Source organism: Myotis myotis, unplaced genomic scaffold, assembly GCF_014108235.1.
Source record: "Myotis myotis isolate mMyoMyo1 unplaced genomic scaffold, mMyoMyo1.p scaffold_m19_p_4, whole genome shotgun sequence".
In the NCBI taxonomy this organism is placed as follows: Eukaryota; Metazoa; Chordata; class Mammalia; order Chiroptera; family Vespertilionidae; genus Myotis; species Myotis myotis.
Window position 1 is genome coordinate 102578788 of NW_023416346.1, and position 15586 is coordinate 102594373.

At 41.9% G+C, this 15586-nt stretch overlaps 1 protein-coding gene and 1 pseudogene across 1 annotated transcript in view; one reads left to right on the plus strand and one right to left on the minus strand.

Moving 5' to 3' along the window:
• Nucleotides 1-15586, minus strand: part of CHM (CHM Rab escort protein) — a 258996-nt gene that overhangs the window by 188194 nt on the left and 55216 nt on the right. The window lies entirely within an intron of this gene.
• LOC118654895 lies at nucleotides 999-1142 on the plus strand (annotated as a pseudogene).

Consider the following 15586-nt stretch of genomic DNA (forward strand, 5'->3'; position numbering starts at 1 on the left):
ACTCTCAGCAAAGTGGGAATAAAGAGATCATACCTCAGCATAATACCATAAAAGCCTTATATGACAAATCTATAGCCAACAACATACTCAATGGGCAAAAACTAAAACCATTTCCCCTAAGAACAGGATCAAGACAGGGATCAAGAACAGGATCAAGAACAGGATCAAGACACTTTCACCACTCCCGTTTGACCTAATCGTTAGTATTGGAAGTGCTCGCCATAGTGATCAAACAAGAAGAAGAAATAAAACGCATCCAGATTGAAAAAGACAAAGTAAAACTCTCATTACTTGCAGATGACATGATATTATACATATAAAACCCTAAAGACTCCATCAAAAAAACTATGAGATTTAATAAATGAATTCGGCAACGTAGCAGGATACAAAATTAACAACCAGAAATCTATGACATTTTTATACACCATTAATAACTCACAGGAAAAGAACCTAAAAAAAAAAATCCCATTTACCATTGCAACAAAAAATTAAGATACCTAGGAATAAAATCAACTAAGTATGTAAAAGATCTGTACTCAGAAAACTACAGGACACTGAAAAAAGAGATAGAGGAAGATATAAACAAGTGGAAGAATATACTATGTTAATGGATTGGTAGAATCTACATTATTAAAATGTTCATTCTGTCCAAAGCAATCTACAGATTCAATGCAGTCCCCATTAAAACACAAACAGCATATTTCACAGACCTAAAACAAATTTTCCAAAAATTTATATGGAATAAAAATATACCAAATAGCTGCAGCAATCCTGAGAAAGAAGAACAAAGTTGGAGGGATCACAATACCAGATATCAAGCTATATTACAAAGCTACTGTTCTCAGAACTGCCTGGTACTGGCACAAGAACAGACACATAGGCTAATGGAACAGAGAACCCAGAAATCGACCCAAGCCATTATGCTCAATTAATATTTGACAAAGGAGGCAAAAGCATACAATGGAGGCAAGACAGTCTCTTCAATAAATGGTGTTGGACACCCTGGCAATGGGCAAGAAGACACCTGATTGGTAGTGTTGTTCTTATATCAATCAGGGGCAAAGCAGATGTACAGTCCTTAGTTCAACCTAGCTTGATGCCGGTGTTGGTGGCCAGAACTGGTTCATGCCTGAGGCACATAAAATGAAAAAAATAATAAAATAAAATAAAATAAAATAAATGGTGCTGGGAAAATTGAAGAGATACCATGCAAAAAAAAAATGAAATTAGACCACCAACTAACACCATAAACAAAAATAATTCAAAATGGATAAAAGACTTAAACATAAGATGGGAAACCATAAAAATCTTAGAAGAATCCATAGGCAGCAAAATATCAGATATAGCTTGTAGCAATATCTTTACTGTCACATCTCCTAGGACAGTGGTCGGCAAACTGCGGCTCACGAGCCACATGCGGCTCTTTGGCCCCTTGAGCGTGGCTCTTCCACAAAATACCAATTTCTGCACATGGGCCACGAAGTTTCAATCGCACTGTACATGCACGCCCACATGTGGTATTTTGTGGATGAGCCACACTCAAGGGGCCAAAGAGCCGCATGTGGCTTGCGAGCCGCAGTTTACCGACCATGACCTAGGACAATGGAAACTAACAAAAAAATAAACCAATGGGACTACATTAAAATAAAAAGCTTCTGCACCGCAAAAGAAACCATCAATAAATCAACAAGAGAGCCCACTACATGGGAGAACATATTTTCCAATGTTATATCCAACAGGGGCCTAATCTCCAAAATTTATAGGGAACTCATACAACTTAAAAAAAGGAAGATAAACAATCCAATCAAAAAATGGGCAAAGGACATAAATAGAGACTTCTCGAAAGTGGACATACAGAAGGCCGAGAGACATGAAAAAAATGTTCAAAATCACTAATCAAGAGATACTAATCAAAACGACAATGAGGTACCATCTCACACCTGTCAGAATGGCTATCATCAACAAATCAACAAATGACAAGTGGTGGCGAGGATGCAGAGAAAAAGGAACCCTCATGCACTGCTGGTGGGAATGCAGACTGGTGCAGCCACTATGGAAATCAGTATGAGGTTTCCTCTAAAAATTAAAAATGAAAGTCCCATTTGACCCAGTAATCCCACTTCTAGGAATATATCCCAAGAAATCAGAAAAACCAATCAGAAAGAATATATGTACCCCTAAATTATGCATAGCAGCACAATTTACGATAGCCAACATTTAGAAATAACCTAAGTACCCATCAGCAGATGAATGAATTAAAAAACTGTGGTACATCTACACAATGGAATACTATACTGCTGTAAAAAAGAAAGAACTCTTACCGTTAGCAACAGCATGGATGTACCTGGAGAGCATTATAACAGTCGGAGAAAGATAAATATCACATGATCTCACTCATTTGTCGAATATAATGAACAACATAAACTGATGAACAAAAATAGATCCAGAGACATAGAAGCATCGAACAGACTGACAAACCTCAGAGGGAAGGCAGGGGAAGGAGGGGTAAGAGATCAACCAAAGAACTTGTATGCATGCATATAAGCATAACCAATGGACACAAACAGTAAGGGAGTGAGGGCAGGTCCTAGGGGGGGGGGCAGGTAGGAGGGGGTGGGGAGAGGTCAATTGGGGAAAAAGTAGATGTATACACTTTCAACAATAAATAATTTAAATAAATTTTAAAAAGAAATCAAGTAACTCTTTCTAGAAAAAGAAAGTGATGTTAGCATTCAAAGATCTTCATAGTTTCATATCCATGGTAAGAAGTCAGCAATACATTATTTTGACCATTCCCATTCATACCATCCTCCAACCACTAAATCTAAATTTTGTCCCCTCCCCCCCCCCACACACACACCTTACTGTCTTATAGCATGACCCTTTTTTCCCTTCACAAGCACAATTTATAATATAAAATGTAAGCATGTTTAATGCCTACAACCCCCTGGTAGGGAGCAAGGTCATCTTAAGGGAAGGAGTCATAATCTGTTTTGTTGTTCACCTCTTGATACTCAGGGACTAGCAAAGCCCATGATCTAATTTGGTTTTACAACTGATTTCTAATTATAATGCAGGTACTTCTTGAGAAGTGATAATTCTTGACAAATTTTAGTGTCTCCCACCTCAGTGCCAAAACATGATGATGAACAATAATATAGAAAAAAGGGGGATGTCAAAATAAAGTAATCAGTGGTGGAGAAACAGTGAGCCCAGAAAGCACCCTTTGAAATGATGGTCAATCATAGCTCTACTAGTAAAACTCTTAAGAAATCCAATAGGATACAATTTCCTAAAAGAATCCTATATGATCTCATTTTGTTTTGATCAGCTATTTATTTGTAAAAAAAGTATGTTTTTAATTAAATTTATTGGCGTGATATTGGTTAATAAAATTATATAGATTTCAAGTATAGAATTCTATAAAACAAAATCTGTATTTTACATTGTGTGCACACCATCCAAAGTTAAATTTCCTTCTGTTGTTCTTTGGCCATTAGTAACACAACATAACACGGTATTATAAATAATATTCTTAAATGTGAAAAGAATGAGCAAATAGAGGTGATGATGAGACACTATAATGGCATAGCTTCAGCTCTTCAATTCATTTTATCCTTTCACTCATACATTCATTCTATTCTCATTAAACCATCCATAAGTTCTCCAGAAAGAATATACCACACTAATAGTGGTCTCTTGGGAGTAGTATGTTGGAGGATTTACATGTATATTTTCATGTATATATGTCTATGTACTACATGTATATTCCTTGAGTTTTTATGACAAGCATATGTGCATATGTGTGTATGTTTAAAACCTCGAATGACCACAGTGATTATTTATTCTCTTTATCATAATTCCTAAACAATTCCTAGACACAATTCCTAACTAGAAAAAAAAATCATTTGTCAGACCAAAAAGAAATCTAGCCCAGAAACTACAGACCGGTAATAGTGACATCAGTTCATAACCTTACAAGATAATACCATCTACACTAATAAAAGAGAAACAGGCAAATTAACCATCACTCTGCCACTCCACTACAACCACAAGCCACGCCCAACAGCCAATAAGGAACAAGTATGCAAATTAACCCAACTAAGATGGTGGTGGCCACGGAGCTGGAGCGAGCAGGAGGCTCGGGTTGCCCCCGGCGATGGAGGAAGCCAAGTGTCCCGCCTGCCCTGGCTGGCCCTGGGCTCCGCTCAAGGCTACAAAGTTTCAATCATAGAAGATAAATAAATCCCAGATACCTGCTTCCAGCCGGCCATGGCTCTGCTCAAGGAGGGGCTGGAAAAAAAGAAAAAAAGAAAAAAAGGAGAGGCTGGGAGCTTGGCTCGCCGGTGGGCATGACCAGCCTGAAAACGGCCATCAGCCCCTCACCCAGGCTGGCCAGGCACCCCAGCGGGACCCCCACCCTGATCCGGGACACCCTTCAAGGCAAACCAGCTGGCCCCCACCCATGCACCTGGACTCTATCCTGTATAATAAAATGGTAATATGAAAATTGACCTAACAGCAGAATGACGGGGAATGACTGGTCACTATGACACACACTGACCACCAGGGGGCAGATGCTCAATGCAGGAGCTGCCCCCTGGTGGTCAGTGCACTCCCACAGGGGGAACTCTGCTCAGCCACGAGCCAGGCTGATGGCTGCCAGCGCAGCGGTGGTGGTGGGAGCCTCTCCCGCCTCCTCAGTAGTGCTAAGGATGTCTGACTGAAGCTTAGGCCTGCTCCCCGCTGGCAAGTGGACATCCCCAGGAGGCTCCCAGGCTGCCAGAGGGATGTGTCTGACTGCCAGCTTAGGCCCCCTCCCCTGGGGACATCCCCCGAGGGATCCCAGACTGCTAGAGGGCACAGGCCGGGCTGAGGGACCCCCCCCCCCGTGGGCACAAATTTTTGTGCACCAGGCCTTTAGTACTTTCAATAAAGATTTTAAAAATTAATTAATTAATTAATTAATTAAGTAAAGATGTGAAGGTTTTTAGTCTTGAGTATTAGAAATGCATTTATTGGGTATTAATAAAAATACATCAAACCATTATTTTGAATGGCATCATCAGAGTTTAATGCATATATGAAGATGTATGCATCCTCAGCTTGAATGTTTCCTTAAGTAAATATCCTAAGATACTTGAATTGCTTAAAATGTTCTTTTGAGACCTTTTATTTATAAAAACATGTACCCTTTGTTTGTAGTGTATCTTGGACCTGCCTGTAAAATGGTAGTGTAACTAGAGGCCCATTGCACAAAATCCGTGCACTTGGGGGGTGTCCCTCAGCAGTCTGGGAGCCCTTGGGGGATGTCCAACTGACGGCTTAGGCACGCTCTCGATCAGTTGGACATCCTTAGCGCTGCCGCAGAGGCGGGAGAGACTCCCATACCGCCGCTGTGCTCGCCAGCAGTGAGCCCGACTTCTGGCTGAGCAGCGCTCCCCCTGTGGGAGCACACTGACCAGTGGGGACAGCTCCTGAGTTGAGTGTCTGCCCCCTGGTGATCAGTGCGCATCATAGCGACCAGTCATTCTGCCCTTTGGTCGATTTGCATATTAGCCTTTTATTATATAGGAATAGGGTCAAAAGTGTATTTCATTTTTATGCCACTTCTGTACTATTATCAATGCATTTAATGTTTTTATAGAATCATTTGTGCAGCTCTATACATTACTGCTTCAAAATTCATATTTGTTAAATATTCATGTTTGTTAAATTTGGTAGAAGAAAAATTGTAGTACATTTTATATTTTTGAGGTGGAGGGAACATTTTCATTTTGTGAAATCAAATAAAACCACCTTCTTCAAAGTGGAATAAAAGAAGTGCTTCCTTAATAAGGTGACCATAAGATATATTAGTTTCTGTGAACCTGAGAATTTGGACTTTGTTATTATAAAAAGCACAGGTGGAGCTCTGCTCAGCCACAAGCCAGGCTGATGGTTGCCAGCACAGAGATGGTGGCGGAAGCCTCTCCCGCCTCCTCAGCAGCACTAAGGATGTCCGACTGCAGCTTAGGCCTGCTCCCCGCTGGCAAGTGAACATCCCCTGAGGGCTCCCGGGCTGCCAGAGGGATGTCTGACTGCCAGCTTAGGCCGATCCTCCGGGGATAGGGCCTAAGCCGGCAGGTGGAAATCCCTCAAGGGGTCCCAGACTGCGAGAGGGCACAGGCCAGGCTGAGGGAACTCCCCCCCCCCCGCCCCCAGTGCACAAATTTTTGTGCACCGGGCCTCTACTTTGGAATAACATGCTTCTTTGGTCAAGTTATTAAAGTTTGGCAAATGTTTCCAACTTTATAAATAATGATATGGTTATTGTTTAAGATTGTATTGTATTGTAAAGATCAACAGCTATTTTTATGATATTCACTTGTGCCATCATAAATCCACAAAATACTTATTAGAATTAAAAACCTCAATCATTGAGTACTCTCTGTTTTAAAAGGACTCTAAAAAATGAATTTAAATCAATTCAGTGAGGCAACAGCATTGTTTCCAATTTATTTAGTTTAATTTCTATTTGTATGTGAAGCAGTTATAGAAAGTGAAGACTGTTAGGAAAAACAATGAAACAAAGCAATAATTTATATGATTAAGATAAAAGATTAACTCAGGCTATGTAGACAAACAATTATTGATAGAAAGAGATTCTGTTCAATTGTAAACTTTGATTCTTGTGCTTGTCGCTTTAACAACTCAAGTTTAAAATAAATGTCAATTGCTATGTTTTGAATTGCAAATTGCTTTTCTAAATCACAACATCTATTCTTGAAATTTCACATGTCAACAGCTCATTAATATCTACAGTAAATGTAGTTCTCTGAAAAGAACCACAGATTTTACATCTATTGAGACAGAATGCTGGCACACAAAAATAGAGTTCCTTCAATTACAATATGGCAGAAGTTAATTTTAGTTTAAAATCTGTCTACAGAAATTTATGACATCAAAGCAATGAAGTTACTATTTTAAATAAGATTATCTGCTGTTGGTAGTGATGGTGCTTGGATAGTGTTTATAAATCAAGAGAGACTGTATTTAGTATTTCAGAACCATTTACCATCAACATTTAAATGGTATAGAAATGTAAACAGTGGCAGAAAATTAAAGTACTAAGTTATTTTCACAAAGTCATGAATGCAACACATACACATACAATACTAAAAGTGCATTTTTGCCTGCTGTTAGTCTTATAGCTTTTGTCTCATTTAATATTTAATGTTTTAATATAAGACATACTTTAATCAAAGTAAGAAAAATAACACTACTCAACAGTTTGTCAGGATGAAATGTTAAGTTCAGGTCACTATTCTACTAGCTAAGTACATAAACTGTCCTACAAAAAAAAATGAATTTTACCTAGTTCCTTACCATTACATTTAGTTTTATTGAGGCATAGAAGTTATACAAGCTCAATAAGTCAAGCTGTCTTTGTGAAAATTTAAATTAGAGAAAAGATCTTAAGATCATTTTACCCACAATTGCCCTCCCCTGCCAGCCTGATCTTGCCCTCAACTGCCCTCCCCTGCCAGCCTGGTTCCCCCAACTGCCATTGCCTGCTGGCCTGATCTCGCCCCCAACAGCCCTTCCCTGTCGGCCTGGTTGCCCCCAACTGCCCTCCCCTGCCGGCCTGATCTCGCCTCCAACTGCCCACCCCTACCTGCCTGATCTCCCCCCCAACTGCCCTCCCCTGTTGGCCTGGTTGCTCCCAACTGCCCTCACCTGCTGGCCTGATCTCGCTCCAAACAGCCCTCCCCTGCAGGCCTGGTTGCCCCCAACTGCCCTCCCCTACTGGCCTGATCTCACCCCCAACTGCTCTCCCTTGACAACCTGATTGCCCCCAACTTCCCTTCTCTGCTGGCTTGATCTCGCCCCCAACTACCCTGCCCTGCCAGTCTGATCGCCCCTAACTGCCTCTGCCTGCCTGATCACCCCTAACTGCCCTCCCCTGCCAGCCTGATCTCACCCCCAATTTCCCTCCTACCCTGGCCAATTTGGTTCTGATTGGTCAGTTTCTATGCCAGTGAGCGTCAAAAGCTCCGCCTCCTAGGCAGCCATTGGCTCCTCACACTTCACCCAGATTTGGTTCTGATTGGTCGGTTTCTATGCCAGTAAGCATCTCTGGGCCTATCAACGGGGCCTGATCAGAAAGGCGGGGCTGATTAGCAGCCCTGGTGGAGGCCTGGAGGACTGACTGCAGGACTGACTTCCAGTTGGTCGAGCCTCCAGTTGTGTCAGACCCAGGGTTTTTATATATTAGGATTTGTGGATACATGACTAAGTCTTTGTCCAGGGAATATGAGCATAAGTGGCATATGCCTTTTCAGGCCTAGGCCTTAAAAAGAAAAAGGCTTGTCTCCTTCCTCAAAGCTGAATCTGTGCAAACCTATGACCCACTTTAGACCATGCAAACAATACATAAATACCTTACCAGGTAGTAAGGAAATGAGAGGGAGGAAGTCTGAGTCCCCATGGAGCAGAACTGTCCTCCTATTAGTGGTCCACTCTTTATATTTGTTTTAGTCACAGACTATTTTTAGTAATTGTTCTTCAAGCCACTGTATTTTGGGTCTCTTTATTACAGCCCTTCATTCTTTCATTCTAACTAATGTACCATGGCAAAGAAAAAAGTCATTAACTAATGCTCACTGCATATATAAATAGTAACAAGTAACAGCAGTATGCTTTCTTATTTTTCTCCTCATGACATAGTGCAGATATATTACTGTTACAATAAAAAAAATCACCTAAGAAGGTTTTAATGAATTTTAGAATTTAAATCATTGTTTCTTCTCTGATCCTATTTTTGGCATTATCCCTTAATAAATACAGAAGACAGCTATTGTACAGAATCATTAAAGAAGTATATATGTATATGGACTAAAAGTATTTTCTAGAGCAGGAGTCAGCAAACTTTTTTTGTAAGGGGCCTGACAAATATTTTAGGTTTTGCAGGCTATATGGTCTTTGTCATAACTATTCAACTCTGCCACTATATAACAAAACCAGACAATACATACATGAATGCACATAGTTGTGTTTCAAATACTTTATTCACAAAAACAGGCACCTGGTCTGTGGACCAGTTTGCCAATCCCTTGTCTAGAGTATAATCCTCACTGTACCATAGATTGTTTTAAAACATTAAAGAAAACAGTGAGCAGTTTTCATTCTCCATGACTGGAAAAATCTTTTCAAAACTGGATCATCTAAAAACTGAAAAACAAACCAAATATGTATGGAAACTTTCTTATCCTATTCATTTAAGAAAGGAAAAGTAAGCTCTCCTGAACCCAATACTACCAGCAAGTAGCATTTATGAAGTGTCTACCCACAGATAGTGTCCTGCTAGGTGAAAAAGACAAGGTTCTTCATGTTTCAAGATGATGCTAGGATATGTGCTGTATTGTTCCAGCTGTGGTGAATTGCAAGAGCTAATTTACTTTATCTCTAATGCTCCAAATGGTCAATTTGGCAAATTCTGACCATAATCACAGAATGACATAAGTTCCTGGCCCCTTCATAGTCATAGATTCTTACACTAAGTCATTTATCCAAAAAGTTTTTACTGAGCACCTATGTACCAAGCATCTCAAAACAGATAAAGTTATCACTACATGATACTTCTTAGTATTTCCTTCAGAGCTTAAGAGAAAGCTTATGTCAGGGGATAGCTTACAGTAGTCTTACTTTAACACAAAAGATTATAAAAATTTCATGTTTTATCTTTTTAAAAAGTGGCAAATTTTTCATCTTACTCCATTATATATCCATTTTTAAATGTTCGCAGTTTAATTGGAGGTATCAGTATGGATTCATGGATACACACACACACACACACACACACACACACACAAACACACACAGAAATCAAAGAAATACAGGCTGTCCCCCAAAATTTACACACACTCTGAATGATAATAAGGTCAGTGTTTATTAACATACAGTTAATTTTCAAAATTAAGTGAGTTATCACCTGTTAAAATCTGTACACAATTTTGGGGCACCTTTATAGATGTGTATGTATGAGTGACTTAATATACTGAATATATTAACTAGTTCTCTACACTGAGAAGGCCTAGAAGCAATAACACTCTAGTAGGATTGAGCACATATAGTGCTTAGAACTTTGTTTCTAAATACCATTCTCAAATACATGAAGAGAGGGCTCCTATATAAGTGGTTGATTTTAGGGCTATGAGTCTGGAACATCTTGTAGTGTCATAAAGTAAGGAAGTGCACAAAAAAGGATGGGACATTTTACAAGGACATCTATCCTATCTAATAATAGACAAACATGGTAATTAACCGTACCTCTGACAAGCTTCCCATTGGCTAATCAGGGTGATATGCAAATTAACTGCCAACAAAGATGGCAGCCGGCAGCCAGGCAGCTGAAGCGAACAGGAGGCTTGCTTGCTCCAGTGATGGAGGAAGCCAAGGTTCCCTGCCTGTCCCTGCCGGCCTCTGAGCTACACTCGAAGCAACAATGTTGCAATTATAGAAGCTAAACAAAGCCCAGATACCTGCTTTCAGCAGCCGAGGTCTCAGAGCTGGAGCTGAGCCTCAGAGCTAAAGCCGGCTCTCAGCTCCAGTGACAGCCATAGAAGATAAATAAATCCCAGAATAAAAAAAAAAGAAAAAAAGGAGAGGTTGGGAGCTTCAGTCACCCGCCAGCCTGAAAACGGCTCTCAGCCCCTCACCCAGACTGGCCAGGCACCCCAGTGGGGACCCCCACCCTGAAGGGGGTGTGACCAGCTGCAAACAGCCATCATCCCCTCATCCAGGCTGGTCGGGCACCCAAGCAGGACCCCCACCCTGATCTGGGACAGCTTTCAGGGCAAACCAGCTGGCCCCCACCCATGGACCAGGCCCCTATCCTATATATTAACAGGGTAATATGCCTCCCAGCACCGGGATCGGCAGAGCCGCGAGACCTCCTGAACCCGGGATCAGCGGAGCAGCGAGGCCTCCTGGCCCCGGGATCAGCGGAGCAGCGAGGCCTCCTGGCACCGGGATCAGAGGAGCAGCGAGGCCTCCCAGCACCGGGATCAGTGGAGCAGCGAGGCCTCACTGCTCCGGTGTCAAGCGGAGCCGCGAGGCCTCCCAGCACTGGGATCAGTGGAGCCATGAGGCCTCCTGGCCCCTGGAGCAGCGTGACAGGGGGCAACGCCCAAGCCCCCTGATCGCCCTGCAGCTCTGTGTGTGACAGGGGTCGAGCCCACAACCTCCCTATCCGCCCTGCTCTGTTCGTGACAGGGGAAGGCGCCCCAACACCCTGATCAGCCCTGCTCTGTGCATGACAGGGGGCAGCGCCCCAGCCCCCTGATCGGCTGGCTCTGTATATGACAGGGTATGGAGTCCCAACCCCCCGGATGGGCCCTGCTCTGTGTGTGATGGGGGCAGCGCCCCAACCCCCTGATCTGCCCTGCTCTGTGCATGACAGGGGTGGCGTCGCAACCGTCCCATCGACCCTGCCTTGAGTGTGACTGGGGTGGCATCGCAACCTCCCGATCCGCCCTGCTCTGTGCATGACAGGGGGCAGCGCCTCAACTCCCCAATCGGCCCTGCTCTGAGCCCGACCAGGGGCCGCACCTAGGGATTGGGCCTGCCCTCTGCCACCCGGGAGCAGGCCTAAGCCAGCAGGTCGTTATCTCCCGAGGGGTCTCAGACTGTGAGAGGGCACAAGTGGGGCTGAGGGACACCCCCCATCAGTGCACAAATTTTTGTGCACCGGGCCTCTAGTATATATCAGCATTAGAGGAAGCTCAGTAAATTATATACAGAAACAATCGGATTCATGAGAAACCAAGATGGCGGCATAGGTAAACACCGGAGTTTGCTGCCTTGAACAACCACTTCAAAAATACAACTAAAAGATGGAGCAGACATCACCCAGAACCACAGGAAGGCTGGCTGAGGGGAAATTCTTCAACTAGAAGGAAAGAGAACAGCATACCGAGACTCAGAGGAGACGCAGTGCGGAAAATACAAAGGTGTGGAGGTGCATGCAGAGCGGGCTGGTGGCTGAGGGCGCGGTTGTCGTTTTCAATTAGGAGGGAGGCTCAGGCTCTGAGCTCCAGTTCCGGGCGAGTCTCTGGGGACCCAGACTCAAATGGGAGAAGCGGGACTGTCTGGCATCGGTCGGTCGGAACGCGAGGGCAGCTTTCTCTCCAAGGTTTGTAGCAGTTGCTGGGACTCTGAGAAGCAGAGCCTCTGGGGACAGGACTGAGAGCAGCCATAACTGCTCCCTCCGTCCGCCCTGTTTGATCCCGTGCGACCTGCCCCGCCCAAGCCCTGCGCAGAGCCATTTGCCGGATAGTCTCAGGCAAAGGCTAGATTAGCACCTCCCCAGAGGACAGAAGTTTTCCCACTGCAGACACAGCTGATTCTCACAGCCAGTTGGCCTGGAGGTCAAATCCCCCTAGTATTAACTACAACAATCAAGGCTTAACTACAACAAGACTGCGCACAAAAACCACTAGGGGGTGCACCAAGAAAGCATAAAAAATGATGAGACAAAGAAAAAGGACAAAATTGTCAATGGAAGATATTGAGTTCAGAACCACACTTTTAAGGTCTCTCAAGAACTGTCTAGAAGCCGCCAATAAAGTTATTGAGTTCTACAAGAAATCTAATGAGACCCTCGAGGTTGTGATAAAGGACCAACTAAAAATTAAGCATACACGGACTGAAATAAAGAATATTATACAGACACCCAACAGCAGACCAGAGGAGCGCAAGAATCAAGTCAAAGATTTGAAATGCAAAAAAGCAAAAAACACCCAACCGGAAAAGCAAAATGAAAAAAGAATCCGAAAATACGAAGATAGTGTAAGGAGCCTCTGGGGCAGCTTCAAGCATACCAACATCCGAATTATAGGGGTGCCAGAAGATGAGAGAGAGCAAGATATTGAAAACCTATTTGAAGAAATAATGACAGAAAACTTCCCCTACCTGGTGAAAGAAATATACTTACAAGTCCAGGAAGCGCAGAGAGCCCCAAACAAAAGGAATCCACAGAGGACCACACCAAGACACATCATAATTAAAATGCCAAGAGCAAAAGACAAAGAGAGAAATTTAAAAGCAGCAAGAGAAAGAATGTCAGTTACCAAAAAGGGAATACCCATACAACTGTCAGCTGGTTTCTCAACAGAAACTTTGCAGGCCAGAAGGGAGTAGCAAGAAATATTCAAAGTGATGAATGCCAAGAACCTACAACCAAGATTACTTTATCCAGCAAAGCTATCATTCAGAATTGAAGGTCAGATAAAGAGCTTCACAGATAAGGAAAAGCTAAAGGAGTTCATCATCACCAAACCAGTATTATATGAAATGCTGAAAGGTATCCTTTAAGAAGAGGAAGAAGAAGAAAAAAGTAAAGATACAAATTATGAACAACAAATATGCATCAATCAACAAGTGAATCTAAGAATCAAGAGAATAAATAATCTGATGAACAGAATGAACTGTTGATTATACTAGAATCAGGGACATAGAAAGGGAATGGACTGAGTATTCTTGGGGGGGAAAGGGGTGTGGGAGATGCGGAAAGAGACTGGACAAAATCGTGCACCTATGGATGAGGACAGTGGGTGGGGAGTGAGGGCGGAGGGTGGGGTGAGAACTGGAAAGAAGGGAGTTATGGGGGGAAAAAAGAGGAACAAATGTAATAATCTGAGCAATAAATATTTAATAAAAAAATTATATACAGAAACTCTCTGTACTAATTTTATAACTCTAATGTAAGTCTAAAATTTGTTCAAATATTTTTAATGTTTTAGTGCATTTAATGCATTATAATGTTTATAAAATTTACATATCACTCTTTATCCTTTGGCTTCATATTCCGCCACCACCCCACCAAGTGCCAGAACACCACTACAGTTGGAGAAGCACAGTTCTAACATCATCGACAATAAACTTAATTGAGAAATAAGAAAAAATATAAGGTAATGATTTTGTACTGTGTCTACAAATTAGAATTAGTGGAGTAGCTCAAATCATCATAAACAACAAGTGAGGTATATTTCAAAGAATGTTTGGAATATGCATAAAATTTTTTGAGTTTTGGCCCCAGTCGTCTGCTTGTTTGAGCCTGGGCAAACCTCAATTTTCTCATCAACAGGCGACTCCCTTCTAAACTACCATGAATTTACCATCTGCAGATTGGCAAGGACCAATGCTGCCTTGAGTATGTGTGAGGCAATTCGACATTCCGATCGCCAAAACAGTGGATTGGCATATATAAAGATTCCTAGCATTTATATATTTATCAAGTATTTATTTAGGGACTGCTGTATGCCAGGAACCCTTAGATACTAGGGATATAAAGATGACTAAGACATGATTCCTGATTATAAGAGTCTAACAGGGCCTATAGATCTATAAACAATAATAAAACTGTGTGAAAATGTTATATTCAGAATACTTCAAAGTACAGACAAAATGAAAAATAAATAGTACTGGAATTATCCAGGAAGATTTCACTAAAAAGCAATATTTTAGCCATGTCCCAAAGGAGGAGTAAGAATTGTTCACATAGAATAGAGGCCAGCATGAAAAAAAAGCATAAAGAAATGAGCATGTTGTATATTCAGAGAGGGTTATGGTGGTATGCGGCTGAAACAAGAGTATGCAGGTAGGAGGGGAAATTTATCTGATAATTTATAACTGCATAGCTGAACCATAGGTGATTATGGTGCTCTCATGTATATAATATGTGCATAAATCAGGAACAAGCTGAGAAATTAACATAAAATTGCTTTGGTCCAGGACTGTAGATAGAATAATGGTTCTCCAAAGATGCCATGTCCTAAATAATCCCCAGAAGCTGTGAATATGATATCTTCCATGCAAAAGAGACTTTACTAATGTGAATAAGTTAAGAATCCTACAATAGGAAGAATATCCTAGATGTGGATTTTCCAGGTGAGCCCCCATATAAAACCAAGGTTCCTTATAACAGGGAGGCAAGAAGGTCAAAGGCAGAAAAATTAGGTGGCATGACAAATGTTGAAGTCATGCACTTAAAGATGGATGAAGGTCCATAAGCCAAGGAATGCAGGTGGCCTCTAGAAGCTAGAAAAGACAAGGAAATTGAGTCTTCCCAGAAACCTCCTCAAGGAAAGCAGCATTGCCTGGCCTACACCATGATTCAGTCCCATAAGATTCATTTCATAATTCTGACCTGCAGAATTGTAAAGAAATGAATTTGTGTTTTTATAAAAATTATTATATTTGTAGTAATTTGTTACAGCAGCAATGGGAAAGTAACAGTCAATAATAGCACTGGATGACCAGGCAAAAGGAGGGAAACAGAGGGAGTAAGAGGTAAAGCAAAGAATATATAAGCATAAATGCAAAATTCATGGACACAGACACATGTGGTGAAGGCCAGGGTGGGAGCAGAAGCAGGGTAGAAGGAGGCAAAGGAGGGGTGGGGAGCACCTGTAATAGAGTCAAAAATAAAAAAAATAAAAACATTTAGGAGGAACATACCCCCTTAACCAGGTTACACAGAATTCCCATACGTAAATCCCCATAAAACATTTGAAATTTAATATTTTAAAGGAGAAAAAAGGAA